Here is an 18,784-nt window from a genome sequence, read left to right on the forward strand (position 1 = left end):
CGAAACTATTGAACCGATTTACAAAATTCTTTCACTTTTGGCAAGCTATACTGTTCCCGGGTGACATAGGCTATATATTGATACTATTTTCAAAAAAAATAGGGATCCTTACTAAAACTCCAATAATGCAACCCAATGTGTAAAAAAATACCTAAAATTCTTAACATCGCGTGCGCTACTACCCAAGCGAAGCCGGGGCGGTCCGCTAGTACAAAATAAATGAATTTAACGTTAAAATCAATGACTAGCACCCCGCCCCGGCTTTGCACCGATGAGTCAAAATATTATGCTGAAAGAATATTAAAGTTACCATATAATATATATTGAAGGGTCCAAGGCTATTTGGTTTAAATGACATTTTTGGAACTTTACAGGAGATCCATTTAAAGTTTAAAATTTAGGAAAAAAAAATCATAACAAAAAACACTTCTTCGGCTATTTAAATGGATTAAACTTAATTGAAGTTCAATTATAAACATCGAACTCTTTAGGCTAAAACCAAATAAAACGCACCTTTAATTACAAAGATAAATGTCGCGTGTTAAGCGAAATGTCGCATAAAAATGTAGGCAGCAGCTTGGTCGGTAGGCAGCGGCTTGGCTCTGCCCCGGGCATTACTGAAGTCCATGGGCGACGGTAACCACTCACCATCAGGTGGGCCGTATGCTCGTCTGTCAACAAGGGCAATATAAAAAAAAGCTCCTAGATATTATATTCAATATTTTTTCATAAACTTTATAAAAGAAGGTTTAATACTAAATTTCACAGACCTTCGTTCAAAAATAACGAACTTCCAATTTAAATTTTCTATTCGTATTCAATCGGGTTCAATTTTTTTTTTTTTTATTTTTTAAATCTTCGATTTCTACAGCTTGAATTTTAAGTTTGCAGCCCCAACTTCTAGGAGATCTTGATGAATCGATCAAATAATTTCGCTTAGATTTCCTAAGCCCCATTGATGATGATATAGTAATTGTACATATTCATGTATTTTTACTGGTGGTAGGACCTATTGTGAGTCCGCCCGGGTAGGTATCACCACCCTGCCTATTTCTTCCGTGAAACAGTGATTCGGTTTGAAGGGTAGGGGGCAGCCGTTGTAACTATACGTGAGACCTAAGAACTTATATCTCAAGGTGAATGGCGCATTTTCGTTGTAGATGTCTCCAATAACCACTTAACACCAGGTAGGCTGTGAGCTCGTCCACCAATAAAACTACTGGAAGCACATGCGTGCATTTGGGAATTCAAATTACATACAGTAAACCAATTCACGTTGTGAATTTATTTACCCAGTAATACAATCCCAATCGCCAATAAACATTTATCTTCGTTTTCCCACAATCTGTACTAGTATCAACACAATTCTTTACGTTAATGTTCGTTTTATGATTGTAATATAAGTTCCGACCGACCAACCCACACGTGTAGGGCTCTACAAATTACAGTCGTGTTATTGCACAATATAGTTCAAACTAGGTCATTCACAGTAAACCTGTCCCTTCATAGTTGACACAAAGCACCATTGTGATTACCGCATGCATTTCGGATACCCGATATTGTAGTTTTGGAACTTTAGATGATTATCAATAAAATTTTGCTTACGAACCGTGACATTAAAATACAGCGTGTGCTTCAGAAAAAAAAACTTACTAAAATACCATAGAGAGAGAGTATCGTCGTTGCGTGATACACGAATTAAAATTTTATTACCCGAAATCGTTCTCCGTGCGAGATTTGAACACAGCCGCATTATTCGACATGAGTACACGGGGCGTCTTATCCTTTAGACCACGACGACGAGAAAAAAAAAAGAACTAGATAAATAAAATGATACGCATTTTACTTCATATTTTTAAAATTTTAACCTCAAACTAGAAAGCTTCTTAGTTCTTGTTTTTCTCTTAAAAAAAAACCTAAACAATCTAGACTATTTTCTCTGACCTTTTTGAATGAGTTTCGAGTGATATTCCATCCCTTATACTCTTTATAGACGTGTTAGTGAAGTACGCACTTGATATAATAATATCATGTAGTATTGCATGATCCGACCTATTCTATTATACGCGTCTGGTTTAAATGGAAGAAATAGTGTGACTTTCGAAGGAGTGGTTAGTTAAGTCACACCATATCTCTATAAATATACTTGTTAGATAAATTTACCATATTATATTTATATAGTACTAGATAAATTCAGGGATTCTGGTTTTGTAATATTTGCCAGAGCTGAGAATCTGTAGACATCACAACGAGAACCGCCACCTAACATCAACCCCGAGAGGATCACCGCTTTGTCGACCTCGCATTCAATGCGCAAGTTAGCCCATAGATATAACCCACTGAGTTTCCCGCCGGATGTTCTCAGTGGTTCGCGATTCCGATCCGGTTACAGATTCAGCGAAGCTCTTGTTACGGCTGATCTTAGCAAATTCTTTCAAGCTGAGCCCCCTGTGCTTACCCACCAGTCAGGGTTCGAAGTTTCAAATCTAATTTATCACGGTTTCACCTTCCTTTGATCTGGAATACAGGACTGCTTTAGCATAGATATGCAGAAGTTTAGTACCAGGCTCATCGTACCCTACCACCGTTTTTCTTTAAGGTATATGTACACTTTACTCAAAGTTCGGATTGCGTGAGAAGTTTGACATAAAAACTAAGTTTCCATAATGCACTCTGTAACGATTCGCGGAATCGACAACGCAAAGATCATCCGCCGAGCGGCTAAAATTTTATTCAGAACTTGTATGTATATACGCAAATACACATTATTATATCGCTAGATATCGTCTTGGTTAAAAGTGAAAATTACGTTAGTGCGATTCAGGTATTTGCAAAATATTTCAAGTTCTATTAAAGCTACCGCTACACGGTCAACACTAGTCCCGCCCCGTAAATAAACATTTTGCTGCATGTAAAAGTATTGACTAGCCGAGGGCCGACACTTAGTTCCCACGCGGTCTCCGACCGTGGCTGCTCTCGCGTCAAATAAATCGACATATGCTCGACATGATACAGCTAAAAGGCCGATATGCAAAGTGGACGTATAAGTTAACCTTGACATACGAACGAGTTTCGTGTCCACTTTCCTATATTTCCGATTAGACCAAGTTCTTGTTAAATTTGAATAATGACAGGTTTGAAAGCTCTCGAGACGCTTCGACACAAATACGTATTGAACGTGTCACTCTCTCTCTCTTCAATCAGTTTTTTTTTCGCCTACCTATGCTGATAGCCTTGAGTGGCTATTTCAGCTTCGCCCTAACGTGTGTATGTGAGCTCACGGGGCTCAAATCAGAGTGTTGCTAACACTGGCCTTAGCAAGAGCAGTGCTTTGCAGAATCTATCACCGGATCGGAAACGCGACCTACTGAGAAGATCCGGCGAGAAACTCAGTGGGCAACAATCATTCCCTTATTGCTGAGGATCGTGACTCCGTCCGATTCCATCAACTAGCTGTCACTATCGATCCCGTTCTGTAGCTTGGTGGAGTGCGTCGTTGACCGGTATTTTCACATATTATGCTAATTAGTATTGTATCTGCAGTTTATTACACAGTATAAATATATACGACGATTATGATTTTAAGTATTTTATAAACAATACAACTAATAGATTATTTTAAAAAAAAAACTCAACTATATTAATTAACACAATTTCAATTTGTTGAAGGTCAATCCGTATGTTTGAATATGAGAATTAAATTATTCCGATCAATCGAACTAATGATATATTAAGATCTGTCATGAATCAAATACGTTGATAACATTCACGTCGATTGTGATTAATAGCAACACGGTCCAATACACATTGTACTGAGCGCGTCTTGCTTGTGATGTGACAATAACTGACGATGTTTGAATAAATAAAATAAAAAAACATTTATTATAATGAAATACCCATAAATACAAGGGCAATAAAAAAAAAATGACAAAGTTTAATTCAAAATACCATTGGAAATCGTCCACTGCGAGAGCGAACCGTCCGTCAAACAGTACTTAACCATTTTAATATTATAAGAAAGCAATTGAATTACACACTTAAATTTAGGATCTACTAAGACTCTGAGTTCTTGCCTCATGACGGTGACGTTACAGTGACAAAGAGATGCTGAGGGTTTTCTTATTATTTCTTACTTAAAGATCAATTAATCCGAAAAGTAATTTGTAGCACTCAACAATTTCCATATTCAACTACGTAAATCGTACAAACCGATTTATTGATTAACCGGCGTCTTAAAACAAATTTATTGATCATTTAACTTATTCAATTAATTAACAGAATTTACAGTTCATTCATTATTAAGTAAAATAAGGCGGTAAATAGTTTCGATGCGCACTGATATATGTACGTACATAAGTGTTTATGTTACTGTCACTTACTGTGCTCATGCGTGACCTTTGTGGAACACTCTAGCTCAATTCCATTCTGGTTCCAATTAAATTGCAACAACTTCCATACGACACTTGCGCAACGTCTGTCAATTTCGATTTACCATTACAATAGAACAATGAGATCTATGATGCGTGGTCCTGGACGAATATCGCTTGTCACTTGGTTAATTAGTAACATGACTGACAAGTTTATTGTCGGTTAAAACTTGTCGGCTTAAAACGTTATAAACTGAATATGTCGCACGCAGTAATACGATTCTTTTAATATTGTTTTGTGTTTGAACGGTTTGACGTGAAAACATCGCCGCGCAGGGCTGAGAACGTGGTTTTCGAGGAAGCTAGTAATAAAATTGAAATGATTAAGTATCATATTGTTGTCGCTAGTACTTTTTTTGGTAAATAGATTTAATGGTTATTAATACGATAATTCGACAATGCTGTATTTGACCTCTTAACCGATGCAATAACGTTATAAAACGCAAGTTAATTCAAGGAATAAATTGAATATATTTAATAAAATTATGAATTAATGTTAAAAGTTTTTGGTGGGAGCTAATAGGGATGCTCTATCCTTTTTCCACAAAATTTATCTTAGGATGAAATTTGTATGGAGATCATTACCCTCAACCTCATCACTCCCTATAGTATTATCTCTGTCTAGCGTGATATTAAAATTCTTACGGCTGTATTTCAAATGATTTAATTATGTTTTCATTTATATAATATTTAGTAATCTCTTTTCCGTCTATTACTTGAACTCAAGATGACCATAAGAATTATCACTACATAGTATAAAACAAAGTCGCTTTCTCTGTCCCTATATCTGTCTGTCCCTATGTATGCTTAAATCTTTAAAACTACGCAACGGATTTTGATGCGGTTTTTTTTAATAGATAACATGATTGAAGAGGAAGGTTTATAAAATATGTATAATAACATCCATTAAATAGTGGAGAAATCAATAATAAGTTACAGTTTCCGAAGCGAAGCGAGGGCGGGTCGCTAGTAGGATATTAAAATGTTTAAATGAAAATACTCTTAGCGGTTAATTAAAATAAATGTTAAATGGATACGAAATATTATATGAAATTTTTGTTTGCGATCGAACGATGCTCTGCATCTGCCATCGACACACCTTATTGACCTACATGGTACAATGAAAATATACTATGTCAAACCGCGTCAGAAAACGTCACAGAATCGTGAGCATGACTAATTTGAAATGTCTTATTCCTATTGCTTGATATTCTCGGAAAGGATTAGGACAACAGACCTTTTTTTTAAACCTTTATTTATGTTAAACCTTTTTCCTCAACACATTACAGGAGGATTAAAATTAAAATGTTTTTAGTTAATGATGCCTATAGAAATGTTTTTTGCATATTATTCGGCATAGGTTTGAATGTCATTTTGTCGTAAAAATCCGATTTGGACAAAATCTATCTACCTTCAGTCCTCATGTCTTGTGCTGATAGCTCACGATTGATACTACCGCCCTGCCTATTTATACTGCAAAGCACGCAGTGATTGTTGCAACCTGCCTGTTGGATATCTTTTCTCTTCAATGCTCCAAATTTGTCTCGTAGCGACCACTATCTGGTTAGTAGGGACTCCGGTCAATTTCCATCTTTTTTTTTTATTGCCCTTGTAGGCAGACGAGCATACGGCCCACCTAATAGTGAGTAGCTACCGTCGTCCATGGACTTCAGCAATTCCAGGGGCAGAGTCAAACCACTGCCTACCGTTAATTACTCTGATAGGTTACCTACATTCTACGCTCAAGTATGTTTAAAAAGATTATTAGCACGGTACAGTATTGTATAAAATCTTGGATTGGATATCGGCTTTGTTTACAACGTTCTATTACGGAATTTGTTTTCAAAACATATTTGATCAATCAAACGGTTGAATTTGAAAATTAAAACATGATGAATCGATTGAATGTTTGTTGGTGTATCATTCCGTAATGTATACAGTTAGTAAGCAATGGAAGCCGATTGTGTCATTAACTAAACAAACATTGTTTGTTTGTTTGCTAGTCTATGAAACTTCGTTCGTACAGAATGTCTGTGTTATATTAATTTAAAGGATTTCTCTAATGAATGTAAATTAAAATCTTATATAGCACTAGGCTGTGCTCCGAACATTACTGATCTCCATGAACGACGGTGACCGTTCACCATCAGATAAACCGTATGCGAGTTTTTCTCCAAGAGCAATGAAAAAAGAAGTAAACCTTGCAAAAGATAATTTTATGCATATAGTTGCTTGTATCTAGCACTGTAATCACTATTACCGAGGATAAATAAATCGTCTTTTCGCATTAAAAGTGTACAATTTCCAAAAATATTCGAAATTGAGTTAATATGCGGAATCATTTGGTAGTAGTATTTTCTCATAAATACTGTCAAAAGAACGTAGTTTTGTTTTTTTTTTGTTTACCTATATTTTGACTACTAGTAACATTAACAAAATTAATACATAATTTTATCTTACTTTAAAAGACAGATAATGTAACTGGTAAAAAATAAAAAAATATATGTTGCAAAGAAACTTTAAAAGACTCTCCTGTAAAATTAGTAAGTTTTGAGATTATACAGTTTTAATGCGAGAAGACGAAATGTAATCGTTTTATCTCATAAAACAGAAAGAATACCAAAACTAGTTCTGAACTAAATTTCGCTAATTCTTGAATAGAATCCAGTTGGCTAATCTTTTTATTTTTATTAACCGACTTCAAAAAAGGAGGAGGGTTTTCAATTCGACTTTGTTTTTTTTTTATTCTTGTTACCTCATATCTTTTGACTGGGTGAATCGATTTTGATGATTCTTTTTTTATTAGAAAGCTGACGCTTCCCGTTTGTTCCCTTTACAATTTAGTCCAGTTCTGATAATGGTATCCATGAGAAAACCATATAAGTCTTAAATTTGCATTAAGTACGTGCGCGACAAATAGATGAATAACTCAATATCATGCCAACCGATTTCGATAATAATTGTTTTTAGTGTATATTAATTTGTTTTGGAATATCTTTTTTTTTTCTATTTGTAGTCGGTTTTTGTTAAAGCATGTCTATTTACAATATTACATTCGTATAACAAATATGTGAATGCACAATACACTAAAATACAAACATGAAAACGCAATGAACTAAAAAAATGTAAATACCGTTATTCGACCATACATACATAATATGTATATACATATTATTATATACGTATCGGACCGTCCGCTCGGCATTAATTGAAGCAGCTAAAAAGCTTTTTGTGGGAATTAGAAAATATAATCTGCAAGTCGTGAACCGCATTCGCTTGTCAATGAACCGACGCGCGTTGTCTTGCGTAGACTATGAATGTTTATTCACACTAACAGGGGTTTAAAATAAATAAGTATAATAAAAAAAAAAAAATATAAAATAGCTTTAGAATCCACTCTAATTTTATATGGAGTATATTATCATCATTCAAATGAAGTGACAGCGTAATCAAGCGATACAAATATATATATATATATATATATATATATACGATTAGATCGATTTTTTTCTAGTACATCACTTCGCAAAGCGTAGTGTGATATAAATCAAACAGAAAAAACCAATGGTAATTTCCGGACGGTTGACATATTGTAAATCCGCACAGGGATGCACTACCATCCTGCCTATATCTACCGCGAAACAGACCTAAAAGGTTGGCATACTATGGACACCTTGACATGGATGGGTTGACATGTTTCAAGTGGTCGGTGGCGTGCATGGTATGCCCTTACGAATCCGATAAATACTTACTTAACATTAGGTGAGCTTTGAGCTCGTTCACATATAAAATGAATAAGAAAAGTGGAACCTTGGGTACATCTATGATGCGTTTCAAGCGATAATTTCCCCCATGTTCTATTTCCCTTTGGAACTTGATCTGGTGAATTTTAATAATACCAGTGATACTAGAGGATGACCAAAATACCGAACTTTGCTCTTTTTTTTTATAAATTGTGTTTTTTTTAAATTATATTTAAATACGAATTACATGTTGATATTATATTATATTAGTTGTTATTTTTATTTATTTATTTATTTATAACTTCTTATACTAGAAAGTATAAAGGCGGACTTAATGGCATAGGCATTCTCTAACAGTCTACCTTAGGGGAGTGCAGAGATGAAGCTTGGTAGGTGTAGTGTGAAGGTGATATTACTTTTTTTTTTTTGATATTTTCTTTCAATCAAAAAAAAAAGTTTATGTTTAAGTTGATTATCGATAAAGTTGATTATTAAAAACACGAATAAAACAACATTTTCTGAAAATAAATCGTAGCCAGATCGGTTTATCGCCCCGAAATCCCTTTTATACTAAATTTTATGAAAATCGTTGGAGCCGTTTCCGAGATTCAGATTATATATATATAATAGGGCAGGTGGTCTAATAGGGCATCTTCTGACTCCCATGAGCGTATTCCTGACGTGAAGCTGTAAAGCGTATCGATTTGAAGGAATGGGCAGCTGTTGTACTAGAAAAACTGAGAATTAAAACTCATGTCTCAAAGAGGCATTTTGTTGATGTATGTATTTGCTTCAGTAGATACATAAGTAAAAAAAATGTGTGCGTGTACTAGTGTACACACGTAAGAAGTGAAACATTAATGCTATCCCTACTCCGTTGGAGAAAGTGAAAGTACTCTTCGTCTGAACCAACCGTGGTAGGGGCAAGAAAAAGATGGCGCGTAACGGAAAAATGTGACGCGTAACCGAAAAATGTGACGGTAAATTTTTTTCCAACGCCGATAAAGAAGTTTCACTTCAAAATGTCCGGTGTAATAATAGCATCATGTGACCGTGCCGTCTTCTAGTACAGGTACTTTTCTAAGTGATGATGGGGCTTACGTGTGTTCGCCGACGACTTTCACTACGGCAACGTATTTAATATATTGAAACATCGCCTTTTGAGGTTCTGAGATCCTATTTGAGTTAAGAAATAATACGCTTTTATGAGCTTCAGACGTATGTATGTTACGGAACCTTTGAACATGATTTTGACCCCCTTCAAAACGTCGGATTAGCTAGAAATTTGATATACTTATTAAGGACTGATGACAACTCAATATTTTAAAAAAAAATTAAAAAAAATCGAAAAAATTGAAATTCAACTAAAAGTTAAAAATTAATAATAGTTAAAAAAACGCTTTTTTTACAATAAAATCATTTTTTCTTACACTATTTTTAAATCAAATTTATTAAAATTTATTTTCTATTTTTTAGTTGAATTTTCTATAAAAGCGTATTTTTTTAGTTTTTTTAAACTATTATTTTTTAAATACGTCTTTAGAATCCGTCCTTTGAGCGGCAGCGGCGTTCATATTTAGATACGTAATATATATTCATCAGTAAACGATAACGAATAAAAAAAACACACACACAAACACGAATCTGTACCGCTATATTTGAGCGATGCATTCCGCGAGTCATTGCGTGTGGATAAAAGTCAGGTCGCGAACGCTCCGATTAAATCTACTCCAATTCACATTCATAATGAGATGTTATTAAAACGCTAATAAGCATCGAACGAACAGCTCCAAATAAAATAACAGTGATACGTTTCGATTTATTTTCTATCACAACTACCTAATGATTAACATAAACGAATTTGATATTAATTTAATACGTTTATCACGATTTTTAATTTTCAGTCTCCGATTTCAACCTTCGCCGATGAAATTCAATAATTGTTGTATTTACATTTTGATAGTAGCGATATATTACGGAGTAACTTTTGACATTACGAAACGTAAGCCGCTAGATTCAATGGTGATTCAGAGCATAAATAGTACACTTAGGTTCAATGTTGAACAGCGTTCGTGGTTGCGATAATCCTCATATATGGTAGGCAATGACTTGGCTGTGCCCCTGGCATTGCTGACGTCCATGAGCGATGATAACCACTTACCATCAAATGGGCCTTATGCTTATACAAAGCCAATAAAAAAATACACGATTCCCTTCACGATTCCTTCACCGTGGAAGTCAATCGTGAACATTTGTTGAGTACGTATTTCATTAGAAAAATTGGTACCCGCCTGCGGGATTCGAACACCGGTGCATCGCTTCATACATATGCACGACGTCTTATCCTTTAGGCCACGACAACCTGAGAAGGTACAAATTTTTCTACACTTAACACGTCCTCACCAAAATCAATGATAATTGCTTTATTACTGTCGCGAGTATTGTGAAGCAGTCAAATAATTCGAGCTGGAATGGTGCATAATAGTTATTGCTCAATCAAATTAAACACTAAAGTCAAATCAGGAGCTCACTCGTTAGTCAAATGCACAGAAGTATATTCTGAGACTAATGATTCGATAATTATAAGAGAGCCAAAACTGAATTGGAATAAGGGGAACATTTGCAAAATAATATCAACGTGAACTGCTCATTTATCATATTCTGAAAAAAATATTAGTTCGAGCCAGTCGATTACGTTTTACCAAACTACGTACAAAATGGCAGTCACTTATCGCAAAAACGATTTTGCGCAAACATTGCCATTTTGAAATTTTTGTTCTTTAAATTGTCAATTATATCAGTGTATAGATAATTCAATTGATAAATCTTTATGGGTAAATACCCCGGCACATAAAACATTATCACATTTTTATGAGCGTCACGATAAGCCGTCGAATTACTTCTAAATAGTCGTAGGATGTGAAAATAACGCTACGAATCTCGTTATTTCATTGTTAAAGTATTCTTATCGGGCTTCGCGCATTTTCCGATACTATAATTAAACCCTGTGGAGAATAATAACAAAGTTATAATAATAAATTGATAATAATAATAAAGAGGAGACCACGTACTGGCAAACGCATTGTGGGACGGCCACCACCTACCAGATGAACCGACCTGGTGAAAATCGCTGGGTCGCGTTGGATGCATTTGACAACGGACCAGCCGCACTAAACATTAGTTGAAGAGACCTATGTTCAGCATTGGACAGTAGACAGGCTGAGATGATGATGAATGAAACCCTATTTTACAATTTTTTAAAAGAAATTTCCCATTTAAATAGTGTAGTAGTAGTATGGTGAGCTTCACTCAGATATGACTGCCGTCAAACCAATATCACAGTAACACAAGCTATGCAGGGAGAGAAACGTTAAAAAAAACGATGCTTAGGTATATATTATTTTAATTTGTAATTTACGTCATATCAAATTATTTCCATGGTTTTTGTGGTTAAATACGACATTAAACCATAAAAGCAGTTTTAAATATGATTAAATACTGTTTTAATAGTACAACTGGATACACAATGCCCTTTGTATTTACTGTTCAGTGAAGAAGAAAATTTAATTGTTCATTGCATATTGCGAATCGATAAAAAGAACAAAGCATCGAATCAGTGTATATGTGCTTTCCAATTTTCATTATCACAATACAGAATTTCAGTCGAGCGTATTCAAAATCGGAGCATAACGTAACGTATTTAGTAGAGTGGACAGATCATTGATCGATACGCGCACGCAGATCACGCCGACCTTGACTCTGATTGCCAACCGGCTTCACCTGCCTCCCAGGGCTGCCAGCCCTTCATTAAATGTATCATTCTCTATCAAGGGCCCTATTTCTACAATCTAAATATACTGTATACACAGTAGGAAATACTACTTAAAAATGTACGAATGTTATCCGTTTATAGACGTTTAAGTGTAAAATGGAACTCCAAAATATGTACAAACGCGTTCCTTTTACGGATGTAAAAAAATATTGGATATAATATTTTTAAATTAAACATACTTTTGTTTTTGTTTTAGGTTATTTATTACGACATTAGAAAGATTAAACAATAGATTGATAATAGTAATGAAAGATACGATGCCAAAAATAAATGTAAACTTGGCAACCCTATGTTCTTCATATAATATCGTGACCCTAAATAATCGTGAGATCGCTTTTGATCAAAATATTAAAATAAAAATGTTTGACTTTATTAATAATATGGAGCTTAATTTATCGATTTAATAGCGAACGTGCATGCGTGAATTAAATCTTTGGAACATACCGTAGTTTCGTAATTTTAAGTTAACATCACCGAACATATAAGAGAATATCCTATTGCTAATAGATTTGTTTCGTTGCATTCGTGAAGTGATGAGGTGAGTGACCTCTTTCACTTTTACTAGTAAAAGGCACGATTGATAGATTTACGAATTTGCTTACGTCGGTTTTTTAGATAACTATTAATTGTTTAACATTTCAGTATTACATTGGCAAAATATTTCGATATATATATATCCTGAAATATTATACAATATTAGCGTTTAAAGAAGATTCACATTTAACAAATACATACATGACGTTACATAGAGTATCTTTTATGATCATCAAATAAGACTATCTTAACCAATCTAATCTGTTAAGGTTCTTACTTGTTAAAAGTCACCGGGACTTTTTGGCGGGAACGCGAGGAGTGAAGTTGTGTGATCTGTTTTATTTTGTCTATTTAGTGTTTCTTCAGATTTAAATGTGTAATAACGATGGTTTATTAACTGTTTAATATCTGTGAAAGTGCACAAATGTGGGAAAATGAAACAAAGCCGCTGAACTTAACTTCTCGAGATCCTCCAAAAAGTCCATTGAAAAAATCTCAGTATTTACTGTCATTTGACCACCATTTTACTGATATTATATTTCATCCCATATCATCTCATCTCATTTCATTTAATTTCATCCCAGTTGATTAATGTCTCAACTTAATCATCTTCATTTCATTACATTTCATTTCACTCCATATTATCATTTTTCATAAAAAAGAGGTTAAAAATTAAAATAAGACTTGAGCTAAAGGTCTTAGTTACCAGGTCATAAAAAACCTTTAAAAAAAATTAAAGTCACCGATTTAGTAAAAATTAAAACGTGTATCTTATTTTTTGGTCACGACCATTAATCACAGACAGCTTGGAGCCTTTTCGTTGAGCAATAGATGCAAGACAGGGCGGCTCTGTTGCCACACACGAGAGCCGTCATCGGTTTCAAACTGCACTAAGTTTAATTAGAGAGGCCTAATTGATCAACATTTGTGATTTGGACAAATAAATTAATGCATTCAACATCTTCTCAGTCTTTCAATAGTTCTGTAGCCGAATTAGGGCTTCTAAAATTTATCAGGTAAATGTTTTTTTTTATTTATTGCTTAGATGGGTGGACGAGCTCACAGGCCACCTGGTGTTGAGTGGTTACTGGAGCCCATAGACATCTACAACGTAAATGCGCCACCCACCTTGAGATATAAGTTCTAAGGTCTCAGTATAGTTACAACGGCTGCCCCACCCTTCAAGCCGAAACGCATTATTGCTTTACAGCAGAAATAAGCGGGGTGGTGGTACCTACCCGTGCGGACTCATAAGAGGTCCTACCACCATTGATTACGCAAATTATAATTTTGCGGGTTTGATTTTTATTACACGATGTTATTCCTTCACCGTGGAAGTCAATCGTGAACATTTGTTAAGTACGTATTTCATCAGAAAAATTGGTACTCGTCAGAAGGATTCGAACACGGGTGCATCGCTACATACGAATGCACCGGACGTCTTATCCTTTAGGCCACGACGACTTCAATTGTCGTGCAATTGTATGCATGTTTCGGGCAATTTTTTTCAGTAATCTTATTGTACTAAAAATAAATAACTACAGTCGGAACCTCAATTTTCCTTTACGGTAGAGTACGAATTGTAATAAAAAAAATCATAGCGAAACGTAATAAATAATTTGCATTTCAATAAAAACTCTTACATAAAACTTCGTAATGTCCTTGAAGACAAAAGTTCGCCATTTAAATTTGACAGATAAATTAACAAAATCCACATCAAATTAGTCCCTCGTATTGAGTAACATAACAACTCCGCGACAATTTTAATGTTGGCATGCCCTTATGATTTTCTTTTAACTGACTTTCGTAATTGTGATAAATAATTAATGACTTTATCACCTGTGTGCCCTGAATTTATCGAGGTGGTCCGATGCAAAAATAATGTCAGGTTTCAAGTTTTTCGAGTTTAAATATCAAGTTAACCAATAAAAATAATTGCATGTACACAATAAATAATTGTAACAATAAAATTATTAATTTTCTTGCGAACTTGTTGGTTTCTGTACTATATTAGGTACATACGTGTGCAAAACGTGTTTTCGTCAGAAGCTCATGATGTACCGTCTTTTAAGTGCCCGTCAGATGAAAACATGAAACAGTTCCGATTTGCAGGGTGGGGCAGTCATTATACTATAGAGCTGACAGTTCTAGGTGAGTGGCAGTATTAGTTTATGTCCATGGGCCCCGGTAACAAATGATTGGTCATGAGTTCATTCAGCCGTCAAAATAACCCAGCCTCAGGGGACATCCAGCATTAAGTGCCATTATATTCTTAGGATCTGCGTTCAGCCCACTGAATTTCTTGCCGGATCTTCTTTTTTTATTTTATTATGATTGAAGGATTACTGGTGGCCCGGAGGCCTTTCCAGTTTCACCAGGACAGGTGGGCGAGCAAAGGCTCAGCCAGGAGGGGTGGGATTTGCTAACAGCTACCCGAGCGCCTCCGAAGGAGACCTAACAGCTCAAGAGCAGCTGCTTCGCGAATGAATCTACTACCGGATCGGAATCGCGACCCGCTGAGAAGATCCGGCGAGAAACTCAGCGAGCTGATTCATGGGTTAGGTTGCACGGCGAACTCTTTGTCGAGTTCGACGAGTACGGTTACCGAGGTCCCTAAGCCTGCTCCTAGAGCTGAAGGCGTCTAGTGCGAAGGTTATTGGATCTGATGGATCCGTAAGGACGTGTCTAGGGCGTCGACGGTGACTGGCTCCTGCATGATCAGGATTCGGGGAGTAGTCAGCGGCGGCTACGATAAGGCGATTATCATGACGCATAGCCTTATCGAAGTACCGTTCCGACGCTGACTTCATGTATTTCTGTATAGATTCGAGGCCCAGGTCGTCGTGTAGGTCAACGTTCCTCACGAACCACGGAGCTCCGACGGCTAACCTGCAAAAGCGGGATTGTAGAGATTGAAGGGTGTCTATGTGCGTGCGGGCCGCGTGAGCGAACACCACACTCGCGTAAGTCATGACGGGCCTTATGCAAGTTTTGTAAAGTGTCACCTTGTTCCGAAGGGACATTTTACTCCGCTTACAAATCATGGGGTAGAGTCTACCGAGAATAAACGCGGCACGGTCACGGACTGATTTTATATGCGGGCGGAATGTCATCGATGCATCCAGGGTAACGCCCAGGTACTTGACCTTCCTGGCCCAGGGTATGGATTGACTAAAGAGAGTAATCGGGGGTGGCCGGATCTTCTCAGTGGGGTCCGATCCGATGGTATATTCTGCGAATCAACGGCTGCCTCGCCCTTCAAACCGAAACGCATTACTCCTTCACGGCAGAAATAGGCAGGGCAGTGTTACCTACCTACTACCAAATACCATACACATACCTAATTCTGGTTAACAGTTATGCATTCTGAGTTGAAGAGCATGTTCATCCAGTGTACTAAAAAATTATAATACACGAATTTGATACACATATCCATGCAATAGAAAGTCAATAAAATTTATCCCACTAGCGTACTCTCTAACAATAAATCAATAAAATACGAATCAATCAGTTTAATTGTAAATTAGGTGAAGGTCCACATGACAAGAAGCGAACAATAATGAATGAATTATAAATTATTTACAACGTGTTGCGGTATGTTGCTGTCTGTTTCGATTATAACGTATCCAATAAAATCTATATATATAAAAATGAATTGCTGTTCGTTAGTCTCGCTAAAACTCGAGAACGGCTGGACCGATCTGGCTAAATTTGGTCTTGAATTATTTGTGGAAGTCCAGAGAAGGTTTAAAAGGTAGATAAATATGAAAATGCTCGGAATTAATCAAAAATAAAAATTTTGTTTTCCCTTTGATGTGTCCCCGTCGGACGGATTCCTTTTGTTTGTTTTAAGTTTATTTTATACAACAGTTTAGGTCTTTTATTTATCGATTGAGGCAGTACGCAGTCTGCCGGGTCAGCTAGTAAATAATATAACCTTCAGATTATTAAGAAAAAGCTAACGAGTTTAACAAAATATATCTTAATACCTATTTACCGAAAAACTAGAAAATACATAGAATATTAAATGAAATGAATTGAAAGATGAATGAATGAATGAATGAAAATTCTTTATTGCACAAAATATTGTACAAAGGCGAACTTAACGCCATGCAGGAATTCTCTTCCAGTTAACCCTCGTTGATGTACTGAAATATACAAGAAGTGCGTAACTGTGTTAAAATTAATACATGACGATAATTTAAAGAATTATAGTAGATACTAGCCGTACTCGCCCGCTTCACTGGGCATTTAAAATTAACATTATTATTTATTTTCATTATTATTAGGGAGTCCAACACTAGTCAATCGGATGCATGGTTCAGTAGTTATAACGGTACATCCGCAAAAACCACTGTAGATCATTTATATATTAGTATAGATGAGTAAAATGAACACTAGGTTATACTTGCATTGCCAAAAACAAATACATAGATACATACATACAAATACATACAAAATCATAGCTAAGAAATACATATCAAATAAAAGATCGCACGGGTTGGTTCCACCATCTTATTCTACCACGAAGCGGTCGTGGGCTCTGGTTTCGTTAGGACAGCCGTTCATTCAATATTCAATAGAGATTTTGTACCTTATGTATAAATCTGGATGGCAGTATTTCCGCTGTAACGGTGACCACTTAATACTAAGTGGATCGTGGTGAACTCGTTGACCCTGCTGTGCAATAAAAAAAATAAAAAGTCAATATCGTTATATTTGGTTTTCAGAGTCTGTGTGATCGCTGTCTCGCGTATATCCTGTATCTTTGGCACGAAAAAATAGCATGAAATCTTTGTAATAGAATCTCATAAATAGAAGGTTCACGATAACTACCACTCGTTATCTGTGCGTTTGCGCCAACTAATCTCAACAATAGCTTAAGTTTGTTGAATGAAAACTTTTTATTCTTTATAATAAGTTTTCACCAACATTTAGTGCTTGCTTCATTAGATATACATCGTCATCGACAAATGTAAAATAGAGAGAGAGAGAGAGCGTATTCTTTATTGCTTACTAAAACAGAGAGAAAGAGAGAGAGAGAGAGAGAGAGACCTTATTCTTTATGGCTTGCTAAAACATAACTAAAATTTAAAATAAGTCAACTGTTAGGTATAATTTGTACAATAGGCAGTCTTATCGCTTAAATTGTTCTCTTCAAGACAAACATTTCATCTAAGAAAATTCAAAAAAATCTACTTTTACTACTTTTACCTAAAACAGTTATGAAAAACTTTGATTTATTTAAGTCAAATAAAGATTGGTAGGTCCAACGTTTGTCAATGAACAAATCGATTCGCAATTTTTAAATACGTGTATTCATTTTGTTTTATAAGTGATAAGTTCAATGGCACAAATCTAACGCCTCAGGATGTAATTGACAATGAATACGGCATTGCTACTGAGAGATTAAACGGATTTAATTCGTGTATTATGCCGCGAAGGAAACGAACGTTTTCATGATTGTCAAATGACCTTTCGCGAGGTAATGAACATGTTTTTAATTAAACAAACCGCAGAGGGAGGAGTGTTGGTTAATACCCAAGATCAACAATCAAGGTCCAGAAAGATTTGTATGGAAATCTAACTATTTATTCAAATGGCATCTCGATTGAAAGGTTTTAAATTTTGGCCCATCTAGTATCAAACGGTTACTGGAGCCAATAGATAACGTGAATGAACCTACTTTAACACTTGAAGATTATCCTTTAAATGTATATTATTTGTGCAATTTTAAAAGTCGGGTTTCATTTTTTTAATTCAATGTTTTCCTTTCGGGAATAAGTGCTAACGAAGCAGGAACGTATTTTGGTACGTGCCTAAAGGCTGGTGTCAGAAAAATTCGAACACTCGCCGTAACATAGCCGCATCGCTCGATACGCGCATACAGAGCATCTTATCCATTAGACCACAACAACTTCCTTATAAACTTATATGCAATAAATTGTTATTATGTAATAAAAAGTGTATTAAAATCAACTCTCTGGCTAGTAAATTGTTAGCGTCGCTCATCTACTGCCAAGCCGCTGCAACGAAAGAATCTTTTCGTTCACTTTATTCTATGTTATATTCTAGAAGTACTTATTACAATTTAACTGTTAGAATCAAACAAAACTTTTGAAAACGAGCAACTTTCTCCAGGCACTCGCGTGTAATTATAATATCATCCTATATCGTCTGCGCAATAATCACTAATGTCCAAAGTTATATTCAACTCAATATTTTATCTTTATTTTATTAAATATCCA

At 35.5% G+C, this 18,784-nt stretch overlaps 1 protein-coding gene across 3 annotated transcripts in view; it reads left to right on the top strand.

Moving 5' to 3' along the window:
* LOC692464 (aquaporin) overlaps window positions 1-18,784 on the top strand; it is a 99,415-nt gene that overhangs the window by 45,833 nt on the left and 34,798 nt on the right.

Source organism: Bombyx mori, chromosome 15 (genome assembly GCF_030269925.1).
Source record: "Bombyx mori chromosome 15, ASM3026992v2".
In the NCBI taxonomy this organism is placed as follows: Eukaryota; Metazoa; Arthropoda; class Insecta; order Lepidoptera; family Bombycidae; genus Bombyx; species Bombyx mori.